Source organism: Macaca mulatta, chromosome 14 (genome assembly GCF_049350105.2).
Source record: "Macaca mulatta isolate MMU2019108-1 chromosome 14, T2T-MMU8v2.0, whole genome shotgun sequence".
Taxonomy (NCBI): Eukaryota; Metazoa; Chordata; class Mammalia; order Primates; family Cercopithecidae; genus Macaca; species Macaca mulatta.
Window position 1 is genome coordinate 78,513,061 of NC_133419.1, and position 15,182 is coordinate 78,528,242.

Genomic DNA, 15,182 nt, shown 5'->3' on the forward strand with positions numbered 1-15,182 from the left:
ACTGCTCCCACACTAGCTCTCCCTGACTCATCCCAATACTTTTCATTATACACAGCCGAAGTGCAGGGCTGTATGGTCGGAATTCTTACACAAGGACTGGGACTGCACCCTGTAGCCTTTTTGTCAGAACTTGACGTTACTGTTTATGCTGACCCTCTTGTTTGTGTGTGGCACCTGCCACTGCTCTAATACTTTTAGAGGCCCTTAAAATCACAAACTATGCTCAACTCACTCTCTACAGTTCTCATAACTTTCAAAATCTATTTTCTTCCTCACACCTGATACATACACTCTCTGCCCCCTCCCCCAGCTCCTTCAGCTATACTCACTCTTTGTTGAGTCTCCCACAATTACCATTGTTCCTGGCCCAGACTTCAATCCAGCCACCCACATTATTCCTGATACTACACCTGACCCCCATGACTGTATCTCTGTGATCCACCTGGCATTTCAACTTCTGTCACAACCTTCCATAGTCTTTCTAATGACTTTCCTGCTAGCATTACAGATCTATCACAAACTTTATCAGTCCTTTGGGAGCAGGTCGATTCCTTAGCCACAGTTGTCCTCCAAAATCACCGAGGCCTTGACCACTCACTGCTGAAAAAGGAGGACTCTGCATATTTTTAAATGAAGAGTGTTGTTTTTATTTAAATTGATCCAGCCTGGTATATGACGACATAAAAAAGCTTAAAGATAGGACCCAAACACTCACCAGCCAGGCAAATAATTATGCTGGATCTACCTGGGCACTTTCTAACCGGGTGTCTTGGCTCCTCCCTATTCTTAGTCCCCTGGTACCTGTTTTTCTCCTTCTCTTATTCAGGCCTTTTGTCTTTCGTTTAGCCTCTCAATTCATACAAAACCGCATCCAGGCTGTCACCAGTCATTCCACATGGCAGTTGCTGCTTCTAACAACCCCATGGTACTATCTTGTGCCCCAAAATCTCCCCATAGCCTAAACTTCTATTCCTCATCCTATTATACTCCTTCTCACCTTTAGGACTAAGCCAATGATGAACTCCTGGCAACATCTGGACAAGCCCAACCTTCCATGCAGCGCCCCCTCCAAACGGCTGTCTAAACATACTTCCAGGCCTGCTTCACCCGTTCCTCTAAACCATAATCTCTTAGGACCTGCTGTCTATAAAAACAACTTACTTCAGGCCTTGTCCTCCAAAATTTTCCCCACCTCCAAAATCAAAGACCTCTGAATTAAAAATCTAAAACACTGTCAAATCCATGCTCACGGTATCCTCAGGCCTACTGTTATAGAAATGACCAGCAATATGCATATACAGAACCAGTTCCACATATCTGGCACTCAGGTCAACATCCAGGACAACACATGGTCTGTCATTGGTTGTTAGAAGCCCTTGGACATTTCTCTCTTGGCCAGTCCCAACTTATTTCAGGAGACAGGGACTATTGTACTTATTATTTTTCCTGTATAAGGTCTGCAATAAGGACTATTGAACTCTTCCATTCAAAACACCACTCACACCTTTGGGAAAAAGGTAATATAATAGACTTTTGGCTCGATGCCAGGGGATCCTATTTGTCCATGATGGAAAATGGGGACAAAAGACCTTGGTATATAAAACATTATTCCTACCTTGGCCTAAAAACTCACTGCCACCTACCTTAAAGCTATTATGCTTAATTGCTATTTTTAGATAATTTATTCTATTAGGACAATTCCAAGCTCAAAAATATGCTAACTGATGCCTTGTTAGCCACACAAAATTGTACCCAAAAACTTTCTAGACCAACTCACTATAAAATTAAATTTTCTTTAGGTGTTCATGCAGCCCCTAAGTCATGCCTGAAGCAGCCCTGAAAAACATCGCCCCTGTCCCAATAATCCCCAGTAAAATATTTTATTTTCTTTATCTTTTCTTATAACTTTATATTTTATAAATAAAAAGACATGAATGTCAGGCTTCTGAGCCGAAGCTCAGCCATTGTAACCCCTGTGACTTGCACATATGTGTCCAGACGGCCTGCAGGAGCCAAGAAGTCTGGGGCAGCTGAAAAACCACAAAAGAAGTAAAACAGCCAGTTCCTGCCTTAACGGATTAACCAGCATTCCACCATTCCACCACTGTGACTTGTCCCTGCCCTACCTTAACTGATCAATCGACCTTGTGACATTCTTCTTCTGGACAATGAGTCTTATGATCTCCCCACCATGTATCTTGTGACCCCCTCCTCTGCTAACAATAGATAATCACCTTTTACTGTAATTTTTCATTACCTACCCAACTCCTATAAAGCAACCCCTTCCCTATTTCCCTTTGCTGACTCTCTTTTCAGACTCAGCCCACTTGCACGCAGTGAATAAACAGCCGTTTGTTCACACAAAGCCTGTTGGTGGTCTCTTAACACGGACACGCGTGACATCTGCTCACCCACCTCTAATACTGCAGATTGAACAGTTCCCTTTAGAAAGCCGTTCCTGATGTTGAGCTAAAATGTCTTCCTGTCATGTCCGTTCATTAGTAGAATCAACATTTTATCCAAACGAGGCTGATTAAACCAGAGGTTTATGCAAAGGTATATGCATCAAAGATAGTGATTTCCTGAGTGGAAGACTTAAATACCAGCTAAGAGTCATTACATAAAGCATGAACCTTTTATCTCTACAGAAAAAAACACTACCTGACAATATTTCAAGTTAGAATTTTGCTTTTTTTTCCCTCAAGTCAGGGTCTCATTTGTCACACAGACTGGAGTGCAGTGGTGCGATCATGCCAGCTAGGTTTTAAATTTTTTGTAGAGACAAGGTCTTGCTATATTGCCCAGGTCGGTCTGGAGCTCCTGGGCTTAAGGGATCCTCCTGCCTTGGCCTCCCAAAGTGCTGGGATTACAGGTGTGAGCCACCTTGCCCAGCCCAAATTAGGATTTTTCTGGAGTGTATATTAGAACTTTCCTCAAAGGCAGCAAATGTTTCAAAAGTTCACACCCTTTAACTCAATAATTACACATCTAGGAATCTTATCCTCTGAAAATAGTATAGGATGAAAAACCTTTTTTGCACAAATTTTTGTTTGTTTTTTTAACCACGTTTCTTTTAAAATGTTATCAAAAGAATAAAAACAACCAAAAATGTTCCTCAGAAGCAATATGTAAATTCTGAATACCAGATAAACTACTAGGCAAACACTTAAAATGAAGTTTACAGATTTTCTTAAAACATGATGAAATACTTGTGTATTCATTGGATATTCAAAGGCTCAGCTTCTTTTTTTTTTTTTTTTTTGAGACGGAGTCTCGCTCTTTTGCCCAGGCTGGAGTGCAGTGGCTGGATCTCAGCTCACTGCAAGCTCCGCCCCCCGGGTTTACGCCATTCTCCTGCCTCAGCCTCCCGAATAGCTGGGACTACAAGCGCCCGCCACCTCGCCCGGCTAGTTTTTTGTATTTTTTAGTAGAGACGGGGTTTCACCGTGTTAGCCAGGATGGTCTCGACCTCCTGACCTCGTGATCCGCCCGTCTCGGCCTCCCAAAGTGCTGGGATTACAGGCTTGAGCCACCGCGCCCAGCCAAGGCTCAGCTTCTATAAAAAAAAATCTAACTCAGAGTAAGTGGATCCATAACAGAAGCCTAGCCCACTGCTCCCCTACACATAACCCCCCACAATCTTCTGGGCCTGTTTTTTGTTTGTCTGTTTTTTTATGAGACAGAGGTTCACTCTGTTGCCCAGGCTAGAGTGCAGTGGCGCGATCTCAGTTAACTGCAACTCTGCCTCCCTGGTTCAAGCAATTCTCCTGCCTCAGACTCCCCAGTAGCTGGGATTACAGGTGTGTGCCACCATGCCCTGCTCATTTTTGTATTTTTAATAAAGATGGAGTTTCACCCTGTTGGCCAGACTGGTCTCGAACTTCTGACCTCAAATGATATGCCCACCTTGGCTTCCCAAAGTGCTGGGATTACAGGCGTGGGCTACTGCATCCGGCCCTTTTTTGTTTAGCTTCATGGATTTTTTTTTTTTTTAAGATGGAGTCTCACTCTGTCGCCCAGGCTGGAGTCCAGTGGCGCGATATCAGCTCACTGCAAGCTCCACCTCGGGTTCATGCCAATCTCCCGCCTCAGCCTTCTGAGTAGCTGGTGCCCACCACCACACCCAGCTAATTTTGTTTTTGTATTTTTAGTAGAGACGGGGTTTCACTGTGTTGGCCAGGATGGTCTCCATCTCCTGACCTTGTGATCTGCCCTCCTCGGCCTCCCAAAGTGCTGGGATTACAGGCGTCTGCCACTGTGCCCGGCTGCTTGTTTTGTTTTTTTTGAGACAGAGTTTCGTTCTTGTTGCCTAGGCTAGAGTGCAATGGTGTGATCTCGGCTCACCACAATCTCTACCTCCTGGGTACAAGCGATTCTCCTGCCTCAGCCTCCCAAGTAGCTGGGTGTACTTGGGAGTAGCTGGGATTACAGGCATGCACCACCACGCCTGGCTGATTTTGTATTTTAGTAGAGACAGGGTTTCTCCATGTTGGTCAGGCTGGTCTCGAACTCCCAACCTCAGGTGATCTGCCTGCCTCAGCCTTCCAAAGTGCGGTGGTGTGAGCCACTGCACCCGGCCAAAAAAAATTTTTTTTTTTTTTTAAGACAGGGTCTCACTATGTCACCAGGTTGCAGTGCAGTAGTGCAATCTCAGCTCACTGCAGCCTCCATCTCCTCTGGCTTGGGTAATCCTCCCACCTCGACCTCCCAAGTAGCTGGGTCTAGAGGTGTGCCCACCACGTCTGGCCAATGAATCTTAAAAACATAACTTTAAGAAAAAGAGACAAGTTACAAGAGAACATACTATGATTCCATTGATACAGAATTCAATATTAGGCAAAAATATATTTTTAGAGACACATGTTAGTGATAAAACCCTAAAGAAAAGTAACAGAAAAATTAAAGGCAAATGTTCAGGATAGTTACCTCTGGAAAGGAAGAGGCATAAGACCTCTAAGGTATTAATGATATTCAATTGTGAAGCTACGTGGTGGGTATAGGGATATATATTTTATTATTTATGCATATACATTTTATACAATTTTGGATTTATGATATATGCAATAATAATTTTTAGATAAATTAAAGTATTACCTTTTTATTGTGGTAAAAAACCAGAACATTAAATTTACCATCTGAGCTATGTTTAAGCATATAGTTTGGGGCTGGGCACAGTAGCTCATGCCTGTAATCCCAGCGCTTTGGGAGGCTGAGGGAAGAGGATCACTTTAGCCAAGGATTTTGAGACAAGCTTGGGCAACATGACGAAACCCCGTCTCTACCAAAAAAATACAAAGGAATTAGCTGGGCATAGTGGTGTGCACCTGTAGTCCCAGCTACTCAGGAGGCTGAGGTGGGAGGATCATTTGAGCCTGGGAGGCAGAGGTTGCAGTGAGCTGAGATTAATGCCACTGCACTCCAGCCTGGCCGACAGAGCAAGACTGTCTCAGAAAAACAAACAACAAAACAAAACAAAACAAACCTACCTTAGAGTTTGGTAGTGTTAAGTATATTCAATTTTTAAATATTTGTTTATTTATTTATTTATTGAGACAGACTATTGCTCTGTAGCCAGGGCTAGAGTGCAGCAGCGCTATCTCAGCTCACTGCAAGCTCCGCCTCCTGGGTTCACGCCATCCTCCTGCCTCAGCCTCCTGAGTAGCTGGGACTACAGGTGCCTGCCACCATTCCCGGCTAACTTTTTGTATTTTCAGTACAGGGTTTCACCATGTTAGCCAGGATGGTCTCAATCTCCTGACCTTGTGATCTGTTCTCCTCGGCCTCCTAAAGTGCTGGGATTACAGGTGTGAGCCACCACGCCGGGCCATATTCACATTGTTGTACAACAGATCTCTAGAACTTTTTATCTTGAAGAACTGAAACTTTATACTCGTTAAACACTAATTCAGCCTTTCCTCTCCCCTAGTCCTTGGCAACCACCAGTCCTTTTCATTTTGTTTCTATGATTCTGACTATTTTAGATACCTCACATAAGTAGAATCATACAGTCTTTTTCCTCTTGTGACTGGCTTATTTCACTTACCTTAATGTCCTCAAGGTTCATCCAGATTGTAGCTTGTGACAGGAATTCCTTCCCTTTTACGGCTGCATAATATTCCACTTTATGTATATACCACATTTTCTTTATCTATTCATTTTTTACGGACATTTGGATTCTTTCACCTCTTGGCTATTGTGAATAATGCTGGAATGAACATAAGTTCCAATGTCTCTTCAAGATCTTGCTTTGAATCCTTTTGGTTACATACACGGAAGTGGGATTGCTGGATCATACTGTAATTCTATTTTTAATTTTTTGAGGAACCTCCATACTATTCTCCATAATAGCTGCACCGTTTTATTTAATTAATTAATTTATTTATTTGAGATGGAGTCTTGCTCTGTCACCCAGGATGGAGTGCAGTGGCATGATCTCGGCTCACTGCAACCTCCGCCTCCCGGGTTCAAGCGATTCTCCTGCCTCAGCCTCCCGAGTAGCTAGGATTACAGACGCATGCCACCATGCTCAGCTAAGTTTTGTATTTTTAGTAGAGAGGGGGTTTCACCATGTTGGTCAAGCTGGTCTCAAACTCCTGACCTTGTGATCTGCCTGCTGTGGCCTCCCAAAGTGCTGGGATTACAGGCATGAGCCACCACACCCGGCCCAGCTTCACTATTTTAAATTCCTACTAGCAGTATATAAAGATTCCAATTTCTCCATGTCCTCACCAATGTTTTTTTTTTTGTTCTTTTGATAACTGCCATCCTAATAGGTGTGAGGTGATATCTTATTGTGGTTTCGGTTTGCATTTCTCTTACAATTAGTTTTTTTGAGCATCTTTTTACATGCTTGCTGGTTATTTGTATGTCTTCTTTGGAAAATTGTCTATTCGAGTTATTTTGTCCATTATTAAACTGGATTGTTTTTGTTACTGTTGTAGAGTTCTGGAAGTTCCTTATGTATTCTGGATATTAACCCCATATATATATAATTTTTTTTTTCCCTCTTTGAGACAAGGTATGGCTCTGTTGCCCCAGCTGGAGTGCAGTGGCACAATCACAACTCACTGCAACCTCCACCTCCCAGGCTCAAGCAATCCTCTCACCCTCAGTTACCCAAGTAGCTGGGACAACAGGCACATGCCACCACACTAGGCTAATTTTTGTATTTTTTTGTAGAGATGGGGTTTGCCGTGTTGTTCAGACTGGTCTCGAACTCCTGAACTCAAGTGATCCACCTGCCTTGGCTTCCCAAAGTGCTGGGATTACAGGTGTGAGCCACCACGCTCAGCCCAGATATATGATGTGCAAATATTTTCTTCCATTCTGTAAGCTGCATTTTCACTGTGTTTCCTTTGATGTACAGTTTTAAAGTTTGATGTATTCCCGGCCAGGCACGGTGGCTCACGCTTCTAGCACTTTGGGAGGCTGAGGGAGGTGGATTGCCTGAGCTCAGGAGGTCGGGACCAGCCTGGGCAACGCGGTGAAACACCGTCTCTACTAAAATACAAAAAATTAGCCAGGCATGGTGGTGGGCGCCTGTAATCCCAGCTACTCAGGAGGTTGAGGCAGGAGAATCACTTGAACCCAGGAGGCAGAGGTTGCAGTGAGCCGTGATCATGCCATTGCACTCCAACCTGGGCAACAGAGCAAGACTCCATCTCAAAAAAAAAAAAAAAAAAAAAAGTTTGATGTACTCCCATTTGTCTAGTGTTGCTTTTGTTGCGTATATTTTTGGTGTCATATTCAAGAAATCATTGCAAAATCCAGTGTTCTGAAACTATGTTTTCTTTTCTTTTTTTTTTTTCTTTTTGAGACAGGGTCTCGCTGTTGCCCAGGCTGGAGTGCAATGGCACAATCTTGGCTGACTACAACATCTGCCTCCCGGGTTCAAGTGATTCTCTCACCTCAGCTTCCCAAGTAGGTGCGATTATAGGCATGAGAGATCGCATCAGTTAATTTTTTTGTATTTTTAGTAGAGACAGGGTTTTGCCATGTTGGCCAGGTTGGTCTCAAACTCCTGGCCTCAAGTGATCCACCTGCCTCGGCCTCCCAAAATGCTGGGATTACAGGCATGAGCCACCACGCCTGGCCTGAAGTTATATTTTCTTCTAGGAGTTTTAGATCCTTATAGTTAGGACTTTAATCCATTTTGAGTTTTTTTTTTTTCTTTTCTTTTTTTTGAGACGGGGTCTTACTCTGTCACCCAGGCTGGAGTGCAGTGGTACAATCTCGGTTCACTGCAACCTCCACCTCCTGGGTTCAAGCAATTCTCCTGCCTCAGCCTCCCAAGTAGCTGAGATTACAGGTGCTTGCCACCATGCCTGATTAATTTTTGTATTTTTAATAGAGACAGGGTTTCTTTCACCATGTTGGCCAGGCTGGTCACGAACTCCTGACCTCAGGTGATGCACCCACCTTGGCCTCCCAAAGTGCTGGGATTACAGGCATGAGCCACCACGCCTGAACATTTTGAGTTAATTTTTGTATGGGGTATACGGTAAGGTTCCAACTTCATCTTTTGCATGTGGATATTCAGTTTTCCCAACAAAGACTATCCTTTCCCCCATGTGTGGTCTTGGCACTCTTGATGAAGATCATTTGGCCATATACACAATGGTTTATCTATGTGTGTATACCAGTACCATACCATCTTTCTTTTTCTTTTTGAGATGGAGTCCTGCTCTGTTGTCCAGGCTGGAGTGCAGTGGTGTGATCTTGGCTCACTGCAACCTCCACCTCCCGGTTCAAGCGATTCTCCTGCCTCAGCCTCCCAAGTAGCTGGGACTACAGGTGCGTGCGACTACACCCGGCTAATTTTTTTGTAATTTTAGTAGAAGCGGGTTTTCTCTGTGTTAGCGATGATGGTCTCGATCTCCTGACCTGGTGATATGCTGAGTCTGTCCCGCAGACTCTGGCTGAGCCACGGATGAAAGAAGTACACTGACACAGGTATTTTGCCTGACAGCACAGCTAGGGTACCTCATGGCTCAGCACCACTGACGAGAGAGTGCAGCAGCCGCTGAGAGAGTGCAGTCCCAATAAGCTGGCCCTGCTCATGCTTATTTAGTACATATTTAATGACAAAGGGTTGGAGCAAATACAATTTGTGGGTAATAAACATTGTTGACCCCCCAAGTAGAGAGCAGTCCTGTGCTCAAATGATCAAAGGTTGGTTTCTGGAGATAGGAGTAAACAAATTTATCTAGGTAAGTTTCTTTACATTCCCTTGTTATCTGCCCTTTGCTCTCAGGCTCCAGATAAGAGAATTTGACTGCCTTCAGCCATAATTACCTTCCAAAGCTTTGGGAAAACCTCCCGGCCTTCCAAGAAGGTTTGCGTCTTTCCCTATAACTTTTTCTTACAACTTTTCCTGCCACCCTGACTGAACTCCTACAGTGATCCACCCCTCAGCCTGCCAAAGTACTAGGATTACAGGCATGAGTCACCACACCTGGCCTTTTTTTTTTTCTCTGAGTCAGTCTTACTCTTTGGCGCAGACTGGAGTCCAGTGGCATGATCGTGGCTCACTGCAGCCTCAACCTCCTGGGCTCAAGAGATCCTCCTACCTCAGCCTCCTAAGTAGCTGGGGCTACAGGCCTACACCACCCCAGCTGCCTAACTTTTTTGTTTTTTTTTGAGACAGAGTCTCACTTTGTCGCCCAGGCTGGAGTGCAGTGGTGTGATCTCGGCTCACTGCAAGATCCGCCTCCCGGGTTCATGCCATTCTCCTGCCTCAGACTCCCAAAGTGCTGGGATTACAGGCGTGAGCCACCATGCCTGGCCTTCAGCTGGCTAATTTTTAAAATTTTTTGTAGAGATGGGGCCTCACTATGTTGTCCAGACTGGTCTTGAGCGCCTAGGCTCAAGCGATCCTTTCACCTCGGCCTCCCAAAGCGTTGGGATTACAGGTGTGAGCCGCTGTGCTGGCCTTATATATATACTCTGATGCTAACCTTTTGTTAAATATATGGCAGATAGCTTTTCCAACTATTCTGCTTGCATTTGAATGTTATTTATGGAGTCTGGGGTGGTTGTCATAAAGTGTAAACTATTGTTTTAATAAAATGTATCAATTTCTTCTTTGTTGTCTATGTTTTTAATATTATTAAGAAGCTTTGTTTTTTCTAAGATCATAAAGATATGCTCAGATATTTTCTTCCCAAGTTTTACCTTTCCATGTTTAGTCCATTCAAATTTTTGTTTTTGTGTTGAGTGTGAGGAATATTACACATGAAAACTGGCCCAACATCATTTATTATTAAAGTCCATCTTTTCCCCACTAGTATTTAATGCCTCCTTTAATACATATCACGTTCTCACAAATGCCATGGTCTACTTCTGAAATCTATTTTGTTCCACAGTTCTTTTTACCAATTACTATACCCATAGCATACAATCTAATAACCATAGTGTTGAAGTGTTCTTTAATATCTGATAGGGTGTATCATCTACTTTTTTTCAAAGCTAATAAATGTTAGCAATTATTATTATTACTATTTGTACATCTTTAGACTTCCTTATGATTTTAAAATCACCTCGTCAAGTTATTTGAAAAATCTCATTAGGGTATTGATTAGAATTTCATTAAATTTATAGACTCCTATGGAAAGAACTGATACATTTAAAATGCTGAGTCTTCTGATCTATGAACATGGTATGTATTTATGCATTTATTCAAATTTCCTTTTATATTCCTCAATAAAACATTAGCATTTTCTCTACAAAATTCTTGAACATTTTAATTAGTATGTCTCTAGGTATTTATAGTTTTTGTTACTGTTGCAAATATCTTTATATTCTATTACCTTTTCTAATTGCTTAATTAGAATGCTGCTCTTGTATTCGGCAATTTTGCTACACTTTCCTATTAGTTCCAATGGTTTTCCACTTGATTCTGTTGGGTTTCCCCATATCCTTGGCAACCTTTGCCTGTTGTCTGTTGCCATTGCCAAACTTTAATTTTTGCCAGTCTTCTAGTAGAAATGTTACTTCATTATGGTTTTGCTTTTCCTTTATTATTAGTGAAGCTGAATATATTTTCATATTTATTGATTCTTCTAGTTTCCTCTTCCATGAATGAATTCGTTGTTCATCTTTTACCCATTTTTAAAAAATGTTTTAATTTTTTTTGTAGAGATGGGATTTCACCATGTTGCCTAGGCTGGTCTCAAACTCCTGGGCTCAAGCAATTCAACCGCCTCAGTCTCCCAAAGTGCTGGGATTACAGGAATCAGCCACCATGCCCAGCCAATTTTACTCTTTTTTTTTTTTTTTGAGACAGAGTCTCGCTCAGTCGCCCAGGCTGGAGTGCAGTGGCGCAATCTCGGCTCACTGCAAGCTCCGCCTCCTGGGTTCACGCCATTCTCCTGCCTCAGCCTCCCTAGTAGCTGGGACTACAGGTGCCCACCACCACGCCCAGCTAATTTTTTGCAGTTTTAGTAGAGATGGGGTTTCACCATGTTAGCCAGGATGGTCTCGATCTCCTGACCTCGTGATCCACCTGCCTCCACCTCCCAAAGTGCTGGGATTACAGGCATGAGCCACCGCGCCCGGCCCCAATCTTATTCTTTATGGTTTATACTGTGTCTTTAAAAATTATTTCTGGCTGGCCTGGTGGCTCACGCTTGTAACCCCAGCACTTTGGGAGGACAAGGCAGGTGGATCACTTCAGGTCAGGAGTTCAGAACCAACCTGGCCAACATGGTGAAACTCTGTCTCTACTAAAAATATAAAAATTAGCTGGGCGTGAGGACTTGTGCCTGTAATCCAAGCAACTTGGGAAGCTGAGGCAGAAGAATTGCTTGAACCTGGAAGGTGGAGGTTGCAGTGAGCCGAGACCGCACCACTGCACTCCAGCGTGGCTGACAGAGCGAGATTCCATCTCAAAAAAAAAAAAAAAAAAAAAAAAGGTGGCAAAGAATATCAACACAGTTTTTAGAAGAGAAAACACAAATGGCTAAGCTGAGCACAGTGGCTCACACCTGTAATCCCAGCACTTTGGGAGGTGAGGTGAAAGGATCGTTTGAGCCCAGGAGTTCAAGACCAACCTCGGCAATCTAGTAAACCATTTATATTTTAAAAATAATGAAAATAGGCCAGGTGTGGTAGCTCATGCCTGTAATCCCAGCACTTTGGGAGGCCAAGGCAGGTGGATCACCAGAGGTCAAGAGTTCAAGACCAGCCTAGCCAACATGGTGGAACCCTGTCTCTACTAAAAATACAAAAAGTAGCCGGGCATGATGGCGCACGCCTGTAGTTCCAGCTACTCAGGTGGCTGAGGCAGGAGAATCTTTTGAAAAATCTGGGATGTGGAGGTTGCAGTGTGCTGAGATCGTGCCACTTGAGGAGTAAGACTCCGTCTCAATCAATCAATAAAATACAAATAGCTCTTAAACATATAAGAAGTTTCTAACCTCTCTCATAAGAGAAATACAAATGAAGATAACAGACGTCACTGGCAAAACTTGATGACACAGTAAGTTGGCGAATGTGTGAATAGGCATCCTTATACACCACCTGTGAAACATAAACTGATGCAACTTCTATCACCAATTTGGCAACATTTATCGAAAGTACAACTGAGCATAGCCTTCAACATAGAAATTCTAGTTCTATTAAGCATATTCTGAGAGTGAAAAAAAAAAGAGAAATTCTAGTTCTAGAAATTTAATTCAACATGTGCAGTCCTAGCACACATGCAGAATGGAATACTGATATTGATTGCAGTGTTATTCATACTGTCAAAAATTTAAACAACTTAAATGTCCATTAAGAGAAATCTTGTTAAATAAATTCTGGTCCATCTATACAATAGACACTGTAATGAACAGACTCTAAGATGGTCCCAATTATCTCTGCTTCCTGGAACTCATGCTAGTAATCCCCTCCCATTAGGTGTGGGTTGGACATGTAACTTCTTCTAACACAACGTGGCAAAGGTGACAGGATGTCACTTTCATGATTATATTACACAAGATCATGACATATTATTATTATTTTTTGAGACAAGGTCTGGCTCTATTGCCGAGGCTGGAGTGCAGTGGTGCAATGTTGGCTTACTGTAACCTCCGCCTCCCAGTTTCAAGTCATCATCTCACCTCAACCTCCTGAGTAGCTGGGACTATCATGACCGGCTAATTTTTGTATATTCTGTAGCAACAGTGTTTTGCCATGTTGCCCATGCTGGTCTCAAACTCATGAGCTCAAGGGATCCATCTGCCTCAGTCTCCCAAATTGCTGGGATTATAGGCGTTAGTCACTGCGCCTGGCCAAGATCATGACAGCTATCTTGATAGCCAATTTCCTTCCTTGATGTCTTTGATGAAGCTAGCTGCCATGTTTTGACTACCCCAGGGAGAGGGTCAATTGGCAAGGAATTGAGGGTTGGTTTCCACCCAAAAGCCAACAAGAAACTGAGGCCCTCAGTCCTATAACCCATAGAGAATTGAATTCTGCCAATAACCATGTGAACATGGAAACAGATCTTTTCTCAGTCAAACCTTGGGATGAGACCACAACTCTGGGTGGCACCTTGATTGCAGCCTTGTGAGAGATCCTGAAGCAGAGGACCTAGATAAGCTGTGCCTAGACTCCTGACTTACAGAAACTGTGAGACAGTAAATGTGTTTTTTTCAGCCACTATGTTGTTACACAGCAATAGATAACTAATACAGATAATATGTAGCTCTTAAAAGAATGATGCAGTTCTGTATGTACTGATAATAGAATAAACTCCATACTAAGCATGCACACACACACACACACACACACACACACACACAAGTGAGGTCAGCGGGCACAGTGGCTCACACCTGTAATCCCAGCACTTGGGGAGGCTGAGGAGGGGTGGACTGCTTGAGCCAGGAGCTCAAGACTAGCCTGGGCAAAATGGTGAAAGCCCATCTCTACAAAAAATACAAAAATTATCTGGTCCTGGTCATGCCTCCTGTAATCCCAGCTACTTGGGAGGGTGAGGTGGAGGCTGCAGTGAACCGAGACTGCACCACTGCACACCAGCCTGGGCAACAAAGCAGGACCCTGTCAAAAAATAAAGAATAAAAAATGTGAGGTCAAAAGTGTGTATAATGTTTTTATTTATGTACATAAAAATACTTGTCTATGCATTGAATATCTCTGGCATCTCTGGAATGATACATTAGAAAATTGGTAACAATGGTTGCCTCTTGGTAGGGGAACTGGGTAGCTGGGGACCTCATGAATTTTGCTCCATCTACATGAAAGTATAACTCAGAAAATCTGAAACCCATTTGTTCCCATTTGACTTAAAATCAAATTCCCACATGATTTGGGCGCTGCCTACTTCTCCAACTTCAATTTCTCCACTCTTCTTTGCTCTTAGGACCCTCGAGCCACTAGAATATAAATTCCTTGTGGACAGCAATATGGTTTTCTTGTCCACTTTTTGATCTCCAGCATTAAGCACAATGCATAACACTCAATAAAAATTCATTAAATATTTTTGTGAAGTGATAATGGATTTCATTTGCAGTTTTAGTAGGGATTAAGAGATGTAATGTCTAGTACTGTACTTGGCACATAACAGTATGGGGTTTACCTTCTGTATCACTTGAAGGGCTGTTATTTAAATATGAGTAGACCCCCAGTATGTCCTGCTCCAGAAACCAATAGGACAAAGTCAGAGAAGGAAAAATATTAATTCGTCATTAAAAATGCCCTAACAAACAGCTGCACATATGGGAGGGGATGCTTTGAGAGGTGAGCACTCCCATCCTGCTTTAATCAACTATCTTTTTCAGAAAATCACTAAAAAAATTAATAAATCTGGCCAGGTGTGGTGACTCATGCCTGTAATCCCAGCAGTTTGGGGGGCCGAGGCAGGTGGATTGCCTGAGCTCAGGAGTTCGAGACCAGCTTGGGCAACATGGTGAAACCCCATCTCTACTAAAATACAAAAAATTAGTTGGGCGTGGCGGCTACTCAGGAGGCTGAGGCTTGAACCCAGGAGGCAGAGGTTGCAGTGAGCCGAGATTGTGCCACTGCACTCCAGCCTGGGCTGCAGAGTGAGACTCCATCTTCAAACAATAATAATAATAATAATAATAATAAATATGTGGAATGTTCTTCTGAAAGCCTTTCTAGGACTCTGAAATTCTTATAAAGTCTCTTTTGAGAGTATTGTACAGAGGTATACCGAGTGT